Source organism: Thunnus albacares, chromosome 9, assembly GCF_914725855.1.
Source record: "Thunnus albacares chromosome 9, fThuAlb1.1, whole genome shotgun sequence".
In the NCBI taxonomy this organism is placed as follows: domain Eukaryota; kingdom Metazoa; phylum Chordata; class Actinopteri; order Scombriformes; family Scombridae; genus Thunnus; species Thunnus albacares.
The window spans coordinates 27,188,690-27,203,756 of NC_058114.1; the positions used below are offsets into that span (position 1 = coordinate 27,188,690).

The following is a 15,067-nucleotide window of genomic DNA, read 5'->3' on the forward strand; positions in this document are numbered from 1 at the left end:
TAGAGTAAACAAAGATTGGGAACATGTCCTGTCATTCTACATCAAATTTTATTTTCCATGCAGAAAGACCCTGTAAAAATGAGAGTAGATGTATATTGATGGTGAAACAGCGTGCTCTGATTGTTTATGTTTAAACTGCCTGCAGGAAATGGAACCACATTTGAAACATTGGAGCACAATGGTGCCTTGGACACAGACTCGTGAGAGAGACAAGAACTCGACAATATACAGAGGTGAAAAGCTGGCCAGGAAACGCTCCAGAAGAATGATGGAGAATTGTCTCCTTTTCCCAGTTTTGTCCTCCTCAGGAGATAATAACATCTAAGAATGGCTCAGTGGTTGCAGTGTATAGCTGCTTACTTCAATAAACAAGAATGTTGACTTTTTCTAACTGTGAAGAAATACAGGAGATGAAAGGCCACTGCAGTGAGTTACAGGACATAGAGGCTCATTCTGAAAAGCTGGAGGGTTGATGACATCAGTCAGTGCGCTGATCCACCTCTGGAGCTTTAGTGTTGGTCAGTTCTGTCAGCACATTGTTGCTGTGTGCCATCACTCCTCAGTCTCATTAGGAACTACGGGGCTGTCCTCACTTCATACACGCTGGGTGGATGTCTCGTGTCTCTGTTACGTGGCCATGCTCTGCAGCAACAGAACCGATTTCAAAGTCAAACAAGGTCGGCCATTTATAAAGTGTGATCTTACAAAATGGACCACAAACGACAACAGCAGCCTGCAGGGGTGAAAGAAACGATGCTGATGTTGTGCTCAAGTTCAGCTGTCAAAGCAGAAATTCAACTTGGCAGAAAACATACAACAAAATAGAAAATCCAATAAGATTTTGACCTTTGCCAAGGTTCAGTGTGAGCCACAAAGGGGAAAATGTCTATGATGAGCTGCCAGAAACCAAATTCAACCCATTCTTTTTTATTAGTCTGTGAATATTTGAAACTGCTGCGTGAAAAGGCAGCCTCTCCTGCAACCACACTCGTCTTGCTGGTTCTCTCCTTCCCACCGAAGTGCTGCTCAGGGATTTCTTGTTAGGTGATTAGTGATGACAGAGAAGACTCAACTGGTCTAGCCAAAACATTTGCGCAAATGTGATGAGAGATACTCCATAATTCCTCGCTTTTCTCTTTGGTCAGACTGCTGCTCATCCTCCCCCTCCCTGCACTGTTATTGTCTCAGCCCCCATAATCTTGCCGTTTTGGGAGACCAGCGTTACACACACGGCCCAACACAAATAACAGAACTCCCGCTGGGCTGGCGAACCAGTTAGGACAAGAGAGGCCAGGGCTAATGACTGCAAATGTTTCACTGCAGGAACACACACAGAGACAACACTGAGAGGAGGATTCATTCATTCCAAACAGACCGCAGCGCTGTGAAATGAAATTATTAAACTCTGCTTAAGAACATTTGAAGTAAATGTGAAACATTGGTGCATTGGATGAAAGAAAAAGCAAATTTCAATACATGCAAATTATCTTTTTTTTTTATTTTTTATTCTTGCCAAATTTATATATTTGGAACAGCAGTGAGCAATCAGTGGAATTAAACTTAACTAGTGACATAATATTGGCCTTAATGTCTCATGCTACATTTCTGTTTCAAATTTTGCACCATGCTTGAAATGGAGTCCTGTGTGAGTTTGGAGAAACCAAACACCACAGTAAGGGTCTGTTTCCTGTCAGAGCAGCAAGAGAAGTAACACTGAGATACACACCTTTCATGTGCTGATTTAGGTTTTGCTCCAATGAACAGCCGAACACACACACACACACACACACACACACACACACACACACACACATATTGAGACACACACACAGACAAACATGTACATGGATGCTAACTTCATGGAGAAAGGCCTCCAGTGTCTGTGGCCCTCCTGAAAAGTGTGAGGTGGGACAAGGTTTCTGTCTGGGCCCTCTGAATTAGCCACGCTGAACCTGTTAACCCAGACCACACACACACACACACACACACACACACACACACACACACATAAACATACTCACGTACGTGCACTGAATGATAATTCCCCCACCATACAGGGACATCATGCGAGGGGAGTGACTGTTGTCAGAGTGAACAGCTGCCTGGGCCAAAACACATCTATCTTCCACAGGAAGTTATCAGTCAAACAAATGTAATGAATCTGTTGTTCTTGTCTTGTTGACCGTGACCATATCTGTCACACACACACAACCCACTCAGCCCAGACGATATACATACGCTGAAAAACATGCATGCATGTTTGTGTGTTCACTTTCTCCTCCTCACTCTCTCTAACAGAAACAGTAGAGCGGAAAGAGAATCAAGGTCATGGACCTCTTGCATAAAAGCAGCCTGGTTCACTCCCACACCCATTCAGTTTTGGCACTCTATCAACAAAAGCTGTCAGTAGCTTGTATGAACACATGCAATACTGTATGTACGTGCATGCATACAGGCAGTGTTGTGAAATGTGTAAAAAAAAAAAGAGCCCATCATATATCAGGTGATGATAATAGCTGTTGATGCTAGTGCCCATTTAAGGTGGCGGTACGCACTAAAGCTAAAATGGCTCCTAATCATTGATGTAGCACAACTACAGTGCCATCATTTAGTCCTCAAAATCTGCAGGTGTATTACACACATACAGATGCATGAGGAGCCTGTCATGCAACATTGCTACGAAGCTACAAAAAAAAAAAAAAAAAAAGACAGCACACATGTACAACATCAGACAATGCTCCGCTTTGCTGCCTCTAGGCTGTCATCAGAAGCAAATGATTTATAGAGGCCCGTGTTCATGTTCACTTGTTGGAGAGCTGATAAAATAAGGAAGTGCAGATACCTGTTCCCCCGAGCGGTGCTCTGTAAGACATCAGCCTTGATCTCATAACTCCAGGAGCCCAGCCCTGTCACACTGAAGAATGAGTGAGTCAGACTCGGGTTATGGAGTAGTCAGGGCCTTCAGATTCTCATAAATTACACCCTTGTTATAAATAAAATCCTGTCTGCAGAGCAAAGAAGAGGTAAAATCCTGCTTCTGCTCGCCACCGTGAAAATGGATGTAATACATAGTACAGAGAATAATGCTTTTGTCTACAGATACTGTGCAATAGTACTAACGTTTCGAGATAATACCTGTAAAAACTACACATAAAAGAGAGAAATGCTGCTTTTTTCTTTTAAAATGAAAATAACCAGATAGTAAATGGAGAAAGACCTCATTTACTGTCTCAGGTTTCAGCTTGTGTTGTGGTCTGAGACAGTTTACCTCCATGTCCTTGAATGAGTCTTTGATGCACTACCCCTCAGTCTTTGTGCCTCAGTAGCAGACAATGATGTTTGTGTAGGACTTTCCGCTTGTTTCTCCTGGCAAATGTGGGCAACCCGTATATTTAACCTCTGCACCAAACCTACGGTCGTTGATCTCACATCTCCCCCTTTTTTCCTAGCACACGGTTTAAACTGATACCATCACAAGGTTACTCAAGCACAGCAGAACAGGAGGCTGCTCACACCGCGAAGCACTAGCATTGTGCTCATTCAAAGTCATTTCAGACCGATATGTTCTTCACGGCAAATGAGCGAGGCCACTCTTAAGCTCCATTAGGCAGAGTTATTTACTGTATTTGTTTTCTTTTCTTCAGCTCTGGACACGACCAGCCACAGGTGCAGGCTGAGCTCAGAGACCTCGGGGCAGTGGACCACCAAACACAGTAGTCCCTGTGGGGAAAATAATGGACCTTCCTCGTGGTCTGACTGGAAGAATGGATTTAAGATCAACGCTTGGAGGTTTTCACTCCCTGAGCTGATATGGATCATTTGAACGGGATTTGTGTTGTAAATGTAGTCTTGTGTGCTAAGTTGAGGTTCAAAGGATTAAGTAATTGGTTTTAATTTCATAAATGGCAGTATTAGAGCAAAGGAGAATTTACTTTTTTACAATTACTCTACTTTTTTCCCACTGTACTCATTAAAAGAGATGTCTGGGTTTTAAAGTTAAAAAGAATAGTAGCCCATAGTATAGGAACCACCCTCATATCTGTCCTTAAATGTAAGGCTACAGCCAAGAACTAGTTAGCTTAGCTAAGCACAAAGACTGGAGCTAGTCTGGCTTTGTGACAAGTTTTATGGAGGGTTATGCACAATGATATTTCTTGGCAGCAGACAACAATTCTTCAGGAAGTTACTGCGACCAGCCAAGAAATAGTCCCTTACATATTTACACTTCGTATTTTTACGAATTAAACAAACAAGGTATTACATGTTAAGTAGTGAGCTTTCGAAGTGGTGGTAGGCAGATTTTGTTACCTTCGGACAGACCTAGGTTAGCTGTTTCCCCGTGTTTCCAGTCTTAATGCTAAACTACTGCTGGCCATATCCGTATATTTACCAGACAAAAATAAAAGTGGTATTAATCTACTCATGGAACTCTTGGCAGGAAAACGAAAAGGCGTATTTCCAAAAATGTCAAACTATTGCCTCAAACATAGCCAATTTCACTTCATAACTTACACAGGAATAAAATTATGTTCAAGATGGAACTTTTCTTTCTGTTTATCCAGTTAAACAATTTCTTGTCTGAGAAAGTACTTTTTGTTTTTATTACCTATGTACATTTTTCATGTGTGTGCTGCATATGACAACATATGTTTGAAATTTCAGTTCATTCGACTGATTTTCAAAATGTTTCTTGTCTTCAAAGCCTTCCAAGCTTTCAGTAGCCTGAGCTGTTGGCCCTTACATCTCTGGAAGTCATAAGCAACCTAAATTGTAGTTTATCCATATGTCATAGAGTTTTCAAAACAAATTGTAATTCTAGATAGCAAAGGTATAAAGTCTGGCTACATTCGTCAGGCTGCTTTGCGGTGTTGCGGGAACAGGATGCTTCGGAGGGGCCTTGTTTGGAGTTTGGGTCTTTTGTGAAGAGCTGGTGTTTAGAGCTGTGAGCACGCTTTAGCCCAGGTCACCTCTGCAACAGCTTTTGATTCTCCGTTTTTGTTCTCCAATCAGAAACGTGTTTCAGTTTGAGTTTCATTAAAAGCATGTCTTGAAATTGGATCCATCTCTTTGTACACTCGCCGAACAGGAACACTGTGCAACCTAACTGGAAGCAGATCATCCTACCCTTCATCAATGGACTGGGCTACACGTGTATGTGTGTTTGAGTGTGTGTGTGGTGTGTGGGTGCAGTGTATGTTACATTGTGTAACATAACTGTGCTTGTGAAACACTATAGCCCAAAGTGTCACTTTCTCTATAAATGGCTTGCAGGGTCTGACAGCAACATTTATTCACTGTGAATGACATCATTTACCCTTCAGACATATTAATGATTATTTCATTCTCTCCTGCTGCCAAGGAAACACCCCGCCTGTAACACAGCAGCACACTTAGCATAGATTTTCCACAGGAAACAGAGGCTTGAAGTGGCTTTGTTGCCGCCCACAAAGCTAACAAGTGTCAAGTGTCCAACAAACATCTTTCGAATTTCATGCTTTACTTACAGTAGATGCTAGCGTGCTATATCACACATGCCACAAAGTATCTCATCCTTGTCAACTTAAAAATAGGTTTCACTTTTCTGACCTTACACAAAGAACCCCTCAGAACAAACAAGGTGTTAAAGACTTGGCACAGAATCTGGGACTCGCAGCAAATTGCTACCATTTTGATCTCCCTTTATTCTCCACCTATTGAGAAAACTGATCCTGTAACGTCGGGGGAGGAATGTGTCCAGAATGCATTCAATAGCTCAAAGCTGTTGTGTTGAAATCTCAGTCTCCTTTTTCACATCATTACAGGAGCTTCACAATCAGGCCTCCTGGGAAAGGGAGAGTGAGCAGAGAAATGTCTAAGCAGCACATGTAGGGAAGAGCTTCCAGATGTGACATGTCAGCATCAACGACACTCAATGACGAGGTGGGAATAGGTGTGTGTATGTGGGGGGGTGGGACGTGGGATGGGTGACTGACTGACAGCCTCTCAGTGTGAATGAGAATATCACTCAGGGACAGAAAGAAAAAATAATCTTCTTTTCAATGGTAACCCGTGTTTGTATCTCCAGATTGTTTTTGAGGAAGGTTATGTTTATATGTGAATTGACTGCACTCAGGTTTGCGTGCATGTGTCAGTGACAACATATGCCTTGTAGCTGAAATGAGAGTGTGTGTGTGTGCTCGTCTCCCTCACACACATACATATGCATCCTTTAATCACAGAAGAGCTGGTGCCACTCTGCATTTATGAGCTTGCCTCTGCATGTTGAGAATCAACCGCGTCGCCAGACAAGAACGTCAATATTGGACCATTCTTCAAAACCCCAGATTACATTCAATACAAACATTTTTATGTCCAATCACAATGTTTTTAAAACTCTGGTATTCTGCAGTATTTGTGCAAGACAACTACTATATGGTTAAGGTTTGGAAAAGATCATGTTTTTTTATTATGCTTAATAAAAATTCAGACATTATAATCCTTAAGATTTTCACCAAATCAACTCCTGTTATGCTTTATATTATGTGGTCTGCATTTTTTTTAGAAATAGTCATTCAATGTATGTAAATTCTATAATGACCTCTCTATTTAGTAGTTTTTATTGTTAGTGTTACTCTCTCAACACCATAACAGAGCTGTATAAAGTTACTGCTGCTGCAAACTGAGCATTTCCCAAAGCTGCTAGTTATCATTAAAAATATTCGACTGGCGAAACACGGAGTGGCTTTAATTGTGAAGCATTCACAGGCAATGCAATGTATTTTGCAGAGACTGTTCATCAAAAATGCATCTACGAAACAAGACATGGTCATTCGTCAGCAGGTCATTTTTTATTTTTTGCAAGGGAGTAATGGAGCAAGAAGCAGCAGCCACAGTTGGATGAAGAGCACCTCCAACTCCTCAGCAAGGTAGCCAACTTTGCTGTGCCCTGCTGTTGTGAACAGCATGAAATCAGATCACTGTTGCAATTATTACTTACCGATTACAACATCATTCTTTTGTTTGGCTGCACTGTAAACAGATACACCAGTTGCTCTTCTGTTGTATTTCTGACAAACAGGACTGAAACCTGAAAGGTCGGTGACAGGAGGTCTCCGGGATGAAAGCTGGACATGCTACACACCTTCCACCACCCCGACATTCAGATCTGGACACAAGGTGCAGAATCGTCCATGATGAACCTATTTTCTAGGATTCTGGCCTGTGACAGCATGTGTCTGGTCAATGTGTTCATCCTTGTGTGTTCATTACTACACAGATACACTTAAGTGCAGTATGTGTTTGTGCATACCATCACAGGGTCTGTGGGCCATCTGGAATGTACTGTACAACCAGAAAGGGGAAACCCAGCTGTGGAAGTTGAAGCTGCTGCTGAATTCCTAAAGAGAAGAACATGTCCAGCCAAATTCTGGCGGTGATACACCTTCACTGAGGCTCAAAAACATGTGGAAGGAGGCTGAGTGCTTAAATACCTCGTCCAACTCAGTCACCAGATCGGCTTCATTGGACCAGGCCATTCTGGCTCAATGGGCAACAGAGTCGATCAGGCCCACAGTTTCCTGCTGGGCACAAAATCACTCTCACAAACATGGAGCCATATGTCGGCCAGATGCTGCTGGCCTCACTCCCCTTCAAAGAAACAATTAGGCACAATTATCGCAACATATAAATGAATTTTATCCATGATTAAAATGTTTGGGGTAGGGGGCGAGCAGGACGCATGGCCAGGTGGTTGTAATCTCGATGGCAGTCGCAGCGGGGCTTCGCTGAAATAGAGCAAAAGAAAGAAAAACCTGCTGAGCTGTTTATTCAGGCACTTGTACGTCTGGTCAAGTGGTCCCCACCCCCCTTTTCCCTTTCCTCTACATGTTCACCCCACCAGTGAAGGCATCTGTCCCTTAATACCGCTTTAATGAAGGTCATTCATTTTAATGGAGCCTCATTTCAAACTCCAGTAATTAAAGCTTGCGGTGCACTTGTCTGGGAGGTTGTTGAGACAGTGTGAGTGCCAGTTCTCCAAATAAACAGTCCCCTGCAAGCCAATGGGCATCTGAACGCCATAAACCAAACGGGCCAAATCACGGTCATGGAAAGAATAGAAGGCGGCGCAGCTCCGAGGAGAAATCTAAACCATGCTAGAGAGATGAAAACCACATTTAGTTAAGTGGAAAGAAGGATGACAGGTGGCTCGACCGTGTTTGGAGGATAACACAACAATCACATGTAATCGGGTTTGAAAGGCTGAGAACAGAGGAGGAACTGAGTGAGTGATACAATGAGATTCTGATGTCAAGTGTTTGTCAGACCTCAACTGAAAACTGCTTTGGCTAGGTGAAGGATCAAACTGCGTCACACTCAATGCAACTGTGGAAAAGATGAAGAAAAAGTTCAGATGAGAGGCATCACCATGCAAAGAAAAAATACAGAATCTATCAAGAAAGACTGATCTATGCTGGGGTGAGAGATGAATACACTTACAATCATTCTTCTGTCTTCTCTTCACAGATCATCATGGTCTCGGTCGATCTTAAAGAGATGCGCCCCTGCAGAGCCATGCAGCACTCCGGACAGACGTGAGGATGATGTGTTTTGATTCCCAGATGAAGAGTGTGACGAGGAAAGCTGCTATAGATGCTATTTGTCAGGCTTTCCAGTCCCAGCAGGATAGCGAGGTAGTGACATGTCACTGTCACACACACTGTAATGAATTTCAGCAAGGTTAAAAGATTCTCTGACAACATGAAATAAATTCAAAATATCTGTTTCAACCATCAGACAAGAATCTTGCAGGCTGCATACGTCTCAGCTAAATTGAAACCAACTTCCCTTGCAAACGGTTAAGAATATCCCTTGATAATTTATGTGTTTACTGCTCAGATTAGAGAGATCCATCTTTCTGTGTAGGTGTGTTGTCTACCCAGCATGCTTTGCCGCTTCCTGGCGTCAGACAGTATAATGTTGATGTACGATCTGTGAAGAGGAGCCTTGTTTTATCTCCAGCGTGGTGACATGGGACGGTTGTTTTATCTCCCATGTGGAGGCATGGGATGCTCGTCCCGCTCCCTCGGCCTATCTGGCTGCTGAGGGCCTGATGAAAGCACAGGGCCACCTTGTCCAGACGGCGCACATCCATCAGAGGAGCAACATGTCAAACGGCGAGGCCAGAGGAGAGTCATCCACGGGGCGAAGGAAGGGTTTGGGCTTCACAAACACCTCAGCAGTGGCCTGTGACGTTTATGTATTTATGTATTAGCAGGAAAATCTATGAGGTTCTACAAAAAAAGCAGTGATTATTAAATAACATAGTAGGCAGAACACAGATAGTTTGGTTCCTCTTTTGTGTAAATCTCTGACAAAACCTCTCTTTTTGGTCCCTGATTCCTCAAACACCTGAAGACACGCAACAGAGAGATCATTCAGACAATAAAAACATCATTGCTCAAGCAACAACACCATTAAAATATATAAATGCTCACAGCAAGGCCAGATAATTCCAGGCACATGGTGGCGAGACAATACTTATAGGCCTGATAAATGAAAACAAACGGACACAGAGACGTGAAAACCATCAGCGCTTTTTCTTGTGTTTCCCCACTCAGCGACTCACACACCAGCACGCTTTGATGTGGCTTTTGAGGGCTAATGATCGGTCTCGCGAGCCAAACGTTTCTATTTTTTGCAAAGTGACCTCCTATTTAGCAAATAAAAACAAAATGCGACATCTATTTGGAGGCAATTGCCCAAGCAGTCAGATCAGAACTCGTTTCAATGGGGCCTTTATACATTTCTGCAGTTTATCCTCCAGGCTTAGTGGCATTTGAATCTGCGAACATAATTTCTCTCTCTCCCTCTTTCTGTTTTTCCTGATTGCTTCCACACACTCCAAGCAGCACCAGCTGGAGACTGTAAAAGTAAACTTCATGTTCAAAAATGGGTAGATTAGCCCTTTTAAATTGGTTTCTTTTCATGTTTTTTTGCGTCGCCGTGTGTCCGACCTGGCAGGAGCTGGCAGGTTGAAAACAGAGACGTGAGAATGTGTGTGTGCATGTGTGTGTCTGTGTGTGTGTGTGCACGCTACATAGGATTGAGAGGAGGGCAGAGGAACACTAATTGGCAAGAAAGTGGAGCATAAGACCTGTCGTCTGCCAGATGTTTCTGTAAAAGCCGTTAGCGTGGCGCAGGTCCATAGCGAGGTGTTGGAGGCCTACACATGCATCAGAGGGAGCCGTCAGGATCCTGGACCGCTGCTGCTGGACACCTGGCTTCCTGCCTCCCTGCACAGCTGTGCACCGCACCATGCTACATCATATTCAGACTGCCCATCTTGTTCTTCATGTTGCGTGTTGTCAGATTTTGTTTACTGTTAAACAAGCATATCGTGCAGAACTGCTTTTTGTGGTTGAGTCAAACAAAAAACAGCAATAAGTCATTACATAATGTCTTTGCCTTTTAGTGATTTATACAGAGACCTTGTCTGCAAATGTTCCTGTGTGGTTAAAAAGAAACACACGGAAAAGTATTTTTTCCCCTTTCAGTCTTTATTGTGCAGACAGTGCAATGATCATATTGTGTAATCATTTTGAAGCAGCACTTTAGTGTCTCTATGCATACAATGCAACTGGAGGGGTAAGTTCAGGACAGCGATGATCGCACTTCAAAACACTAGTTGAGGACTAACCAAGATGTGTTTGGTTTACTTGAATTTGTTGAGCACACGCTCTCACGGCTCATTTTTCAACAGTCTGTCATTTTTCTATGGCACATTATGAAACATATTACTCTTCACTCATCGCTTTTAGGAAGACAGCAGGAGAGAGAGGCTTAAAGTGAACCTCAAGCAAAACCCATCTGGGAGGCTTAATTACAAGTAAGCTCAGTTTAATAAGCGGTGGATCATATATCCCAGTTCAGTGTGTAGAGGAGGCGAGAGGAGCCTCCAGAGGCTCAGGAATGTCAGTGTTTGTGTATGAATGTACATGGTCGTATGCCAGCACTGCTGCACTGAGGAGCTGGCACTATAATTGACTCTGGCTGGGAATATTTGGCTGCAGAAAGTGAATGAGTAACTTTCTCCCCTCCCTCAGTAACTGCTGATGAGGTGCTCTTGAGCAAGGCACTCAGCCTACAACTGGAATAGGATGTGTGTGAATGAGAAACAGAGTGTTGCCATAATTGAAACATAGCATTTGACTCTGACTTGCATGAAACCTGTGCACCATCTCCTCCACGGATGTGCTCTCACTGTCGGAAGGGGAACTGATCGGGTCATTGGTTCCACAGAAAGGACGACAACACTGACAGTTATAAATTTCAGCATATTAACTGAAAGATATATATAAAGCAAATGACTGTGCATCTTGGAAATGGGTATACATCTTCAGCAGTCATTACTCTCTAATAAGACAAATGTTACTGGTGTCAAATTGGCAAGTAATAAGACAATGTCAAATAGAATTTCAGAAAGTCAGTTGTATTCGTATGAACGCAATAGGTATTTTGTAGTGATTTGTACCAAATAATACACTTTGTACCAAGTTCATTTTTTCAGTAGTGACATGAGAACTCTCAGCAAAGAACACAAATAAGCGGATTTCCAACTGTGTTCCTGTTTCCATCTCGAATCATACTCAACAATTCAGCACCTTCACACAGCGTTTCAATCTTTCCGTCTCAGATGAAGCTATTAGGGAAGATCTCAAATCTGTTTTGGCTCCTCTAGCAAATCATCAGGTTACACAATAAAAACCTCCACAGAGAGAGGTTGCATTTACAAGTGTCGCTGGAGTGCGATCTAGAAATGCATAAAATGGATGATTTCACTTTCTGTGAAAATGCACCCAGAGTCCAGCTGTAGGTTCGCAAGTGAAAAAGCATCTGTAAAACAAAACTCTGTGCAAGGAAATAGGAATCATATGTGCACTTTTAGCCTCTGACACTACACTGTACTGTATTTGTGTGTGTGTGTGTGTCTTACATACCTATTCATGGTCAATCTAACTTTATGTTGCTAAGTCACCTTTGTTTACAGTGAAAATAAAATATCCAGCCAAATCTGATTACAGTAGCCTTTTGATATCATTTAGTTTACTGTCATGTGGGCACAGATATGTTTTTTGTGGTTGGTGTGGTTGCTGTGACAACATCCACGTAATGTTTTGAGTCGCTCTTCCTAACAAACGAACTCAAACCTGCTGACAATTGCAGAGGATGTGAACATCACTTTACTTTGACACAAGCAAGACAAAGGCTTTTTACAACCACCAGCATGATTTCACAGCACAACATTCAAACCGTCTAATCTAGCAGTCAGATTAATCTACTGAAACAAAAATAAGGGCTGAAATGCAGCGTAACACTCACAAAGAGGGAAAAAATAAAAGCATGCAGGTTTTATAAACCTTGGTGGATGTGATGTGTGACAAGATGAGAGAATGACCTCTTCTGTCAGATGACATCACCCCCACTTTCTCTCTGTATCTCTTTCTCACTCCTCTGATTCAGTAACAAGACAGCAGAACCGTTCCAAGCTGTAGGCTTCATCTTCTTTTATGATCACAGACAACCATGACTGCTCTACAAAGGTACTGAATGGTAATTCATTCATTCATTCAGTCTTTCTTCCATGGCTGCCAGAATCTTAAGAGAGGAAAGTCTAGGCACCTCTAAACAAACAGCAGCGTAGATCTCAATGTGAGAGTCTCAGGAGAATTGCTCAAGACAGTCAGTCAGTCCGACTTCATGCGCTGCACACAGACCAGATGCTTTAAACACCAATTACACTACCTTGATTTTACCCAGGATGCAGTAATAAACCCAAATGTCATTGTTGAACACAGAATAAACAAGAGTTTCCTGTAACTGGGATTTTTGCACAATAGAGGTACTTTTTTAGGAATAACAATGTTTGTCAGGCAGTCAGTCTGCCCACCACTTTGAACCAGACTGGAATATCTCAACAACTACTGGATGGATTGCCACCAAAGTTGGTGCACGTATTCGTGGTTCCCAGATGATGAATTCTGATGACTTTGGTGACACTCTGGCATTTTAGCATGTTAGCATTTAGCTCAAAGCACTGCTGTAGCAAAATACAGTCTCACAGAGCTGGTACTGTGGCTGTAGGCTCTTAGTGTTATTTAGCTATCTTAGCAGCATGGCTCCATGGATTGCAGTTGGCCTGTCCACCATTTTAGCCAGTACTGAAATATCTCAATAAACATTAGATTGGCATTGAATTTTTACAGACATTCATGGTCCCAGGAGGATGAATCATAATGACTTTGGAGATCCCCTGACTTTACATCTGTGCCACCAGCAGGTCAAATCCTTAATTTGTCCAAATACTTTGGTTTATGACTGTGTGTATGTCATCAACATATCTTGAAAACTAATGGTATTGGTGACCCTGTGATGTTTCCTGTAGTGCCACCATCAACCCAGACTATGGCTCCTTGGATAATGGCTGTGAAAGTCATGGCTAGATTATTTGGCCTTGGTTTGCTTTCTACTGAGTACTTTCTTGGTAAAACTTTTATCTCAAAGTTATTTCGGCTTTACATCACCAGAGTCTCTAATCTGTCATAATTCAGAGTTATCACTTTGTTGTCTGCAGGTCAATTCAGTCCGCCGGCACTTCAATTAGCGCGCTATTCTGCTGAAGTTCTATTCAAGGAGAGATGAAGGATGTCTGACTTGACTAATAGCCTGAGCCCTAATCTGGGGTGTTGATTGACACTGTCTTCAATGAGCGTGTTTACACAAGGTCCCGCCGTTAGCGTCTGTCATCCAGTCACCTCTCATACATGTCATGAGGTGCCCTCTGTCCCTGCTGTCTGGCACTGAGTCAGAGCAAGATCCACAAACGCAGCTTCTGTCGTCGCCAACTAAACTTCCACGTGTTCTTAAAGTCAAAAGCAATAACATTGTGTACGTTGAACATTGTGTTGTACATTGTTGAAGACAAGTTTGCCTGTTTTCCTCACTTTCACAAAGGCCGTTTATCACAATTTGTTCTTGACAATATGGAAAACCTCAACAGACTTTTTATGAACCTCATGAACCTTAACAGCAAACACACAATATATACCTTAGTTTTGTTCAGTTGTCCCCTTTATGCCCAAATCCCAACTTTCAAGACACTGAATGTACACTACATACACATTCAAAGTTGAACTGAAATTTCATCATACACAGTAAATTACATCTACTGTGCAGAGTTTTACATTTTTCAAAACAGACAAACATATTTGAGGGAACATCATCTAAGCTTCAAGTCTCTAAGGTGGCATTTCCCCTGGCATTGATTGACTGGCAACTGAGATGTACTTCCTTGACCAGACTGTCAAAACTCATAGCAAGGGGTAGTCCTGTGAACTCACCTCTCCCTTACTGCCCATTAAGGCCCCTTTACCCCTTTACACTGTACAAGTTTGGGCTATCTGAGATGAAAGTTGACAATCATGAAAGAAACTATGGTAAAATCTTTGGTTGTCAATCCAAAACAGTGGTCCTGGATCACACTGTGATTTGGAGCTTTGGTGTCCAAAGACAGCTTGAGGCAAAACTCTGACTGTGTCAGAAATTTAGGACCAAATTCTCACAGTGTGACTGCTGCCACGACCCACATCTACAAACCAACCAATCAGAATATGATATGAAGTGACACAGAATACATTGGCTGGCGTGACATTTCGTAAGTGACATTTTTAGATCAAGTATGGGGGAAAAACACACACATGATCCGCAACAATAGAGTTGAAATTAAAAAGAAGTTTGTGTGACTTTGCTGCATTTTTAGTGCATATATGACATGAGGTCAGGTATGACTGATGGCATACCTCTGCTTTCATATACTTTTCTCTATTTACATTGTAGCAGTATGATTTGCCACACATTTATCGTACAATGTGAAATCCCACAAATTAATTAAGTGCAGTCTGACACAGATTGCAAACAAAATTGTGTTAAACGGCAAATTAAAGCCGTGTCACACAATGTGATGTGCAATAATCTTACATGTTCTTTGTTGTCACACAGTCTACAGGCAGCTTTAGACAGGAAGTTAAGTGAG

At 42.4% G+C, this 15,067-nt stretch overlaps 1 long non-coding RNA gene across 1 annotated transcript; it reads right to left on the minus strand.

Annotated features, from left to right (window-relative positions):
• Positions 1-46: 46 nt before the first annotated feature.
• Positions 47-3,651, minus strand: LOC122989119. Its single transcript, XR_006404944.1, has 3 exons — positions 3,269-3,651; positions 2,843-2,914; positions 47-642 (listed from the first exon to the last, which is right to left on the minus strand). It is a non-coding gene; the product is annotated as an uncharacterized LOC122989119 (long non-coding RNA).
• Between the last annotated feature and the right edge of the window lie 11,416 nt (positions 3,652-15,067).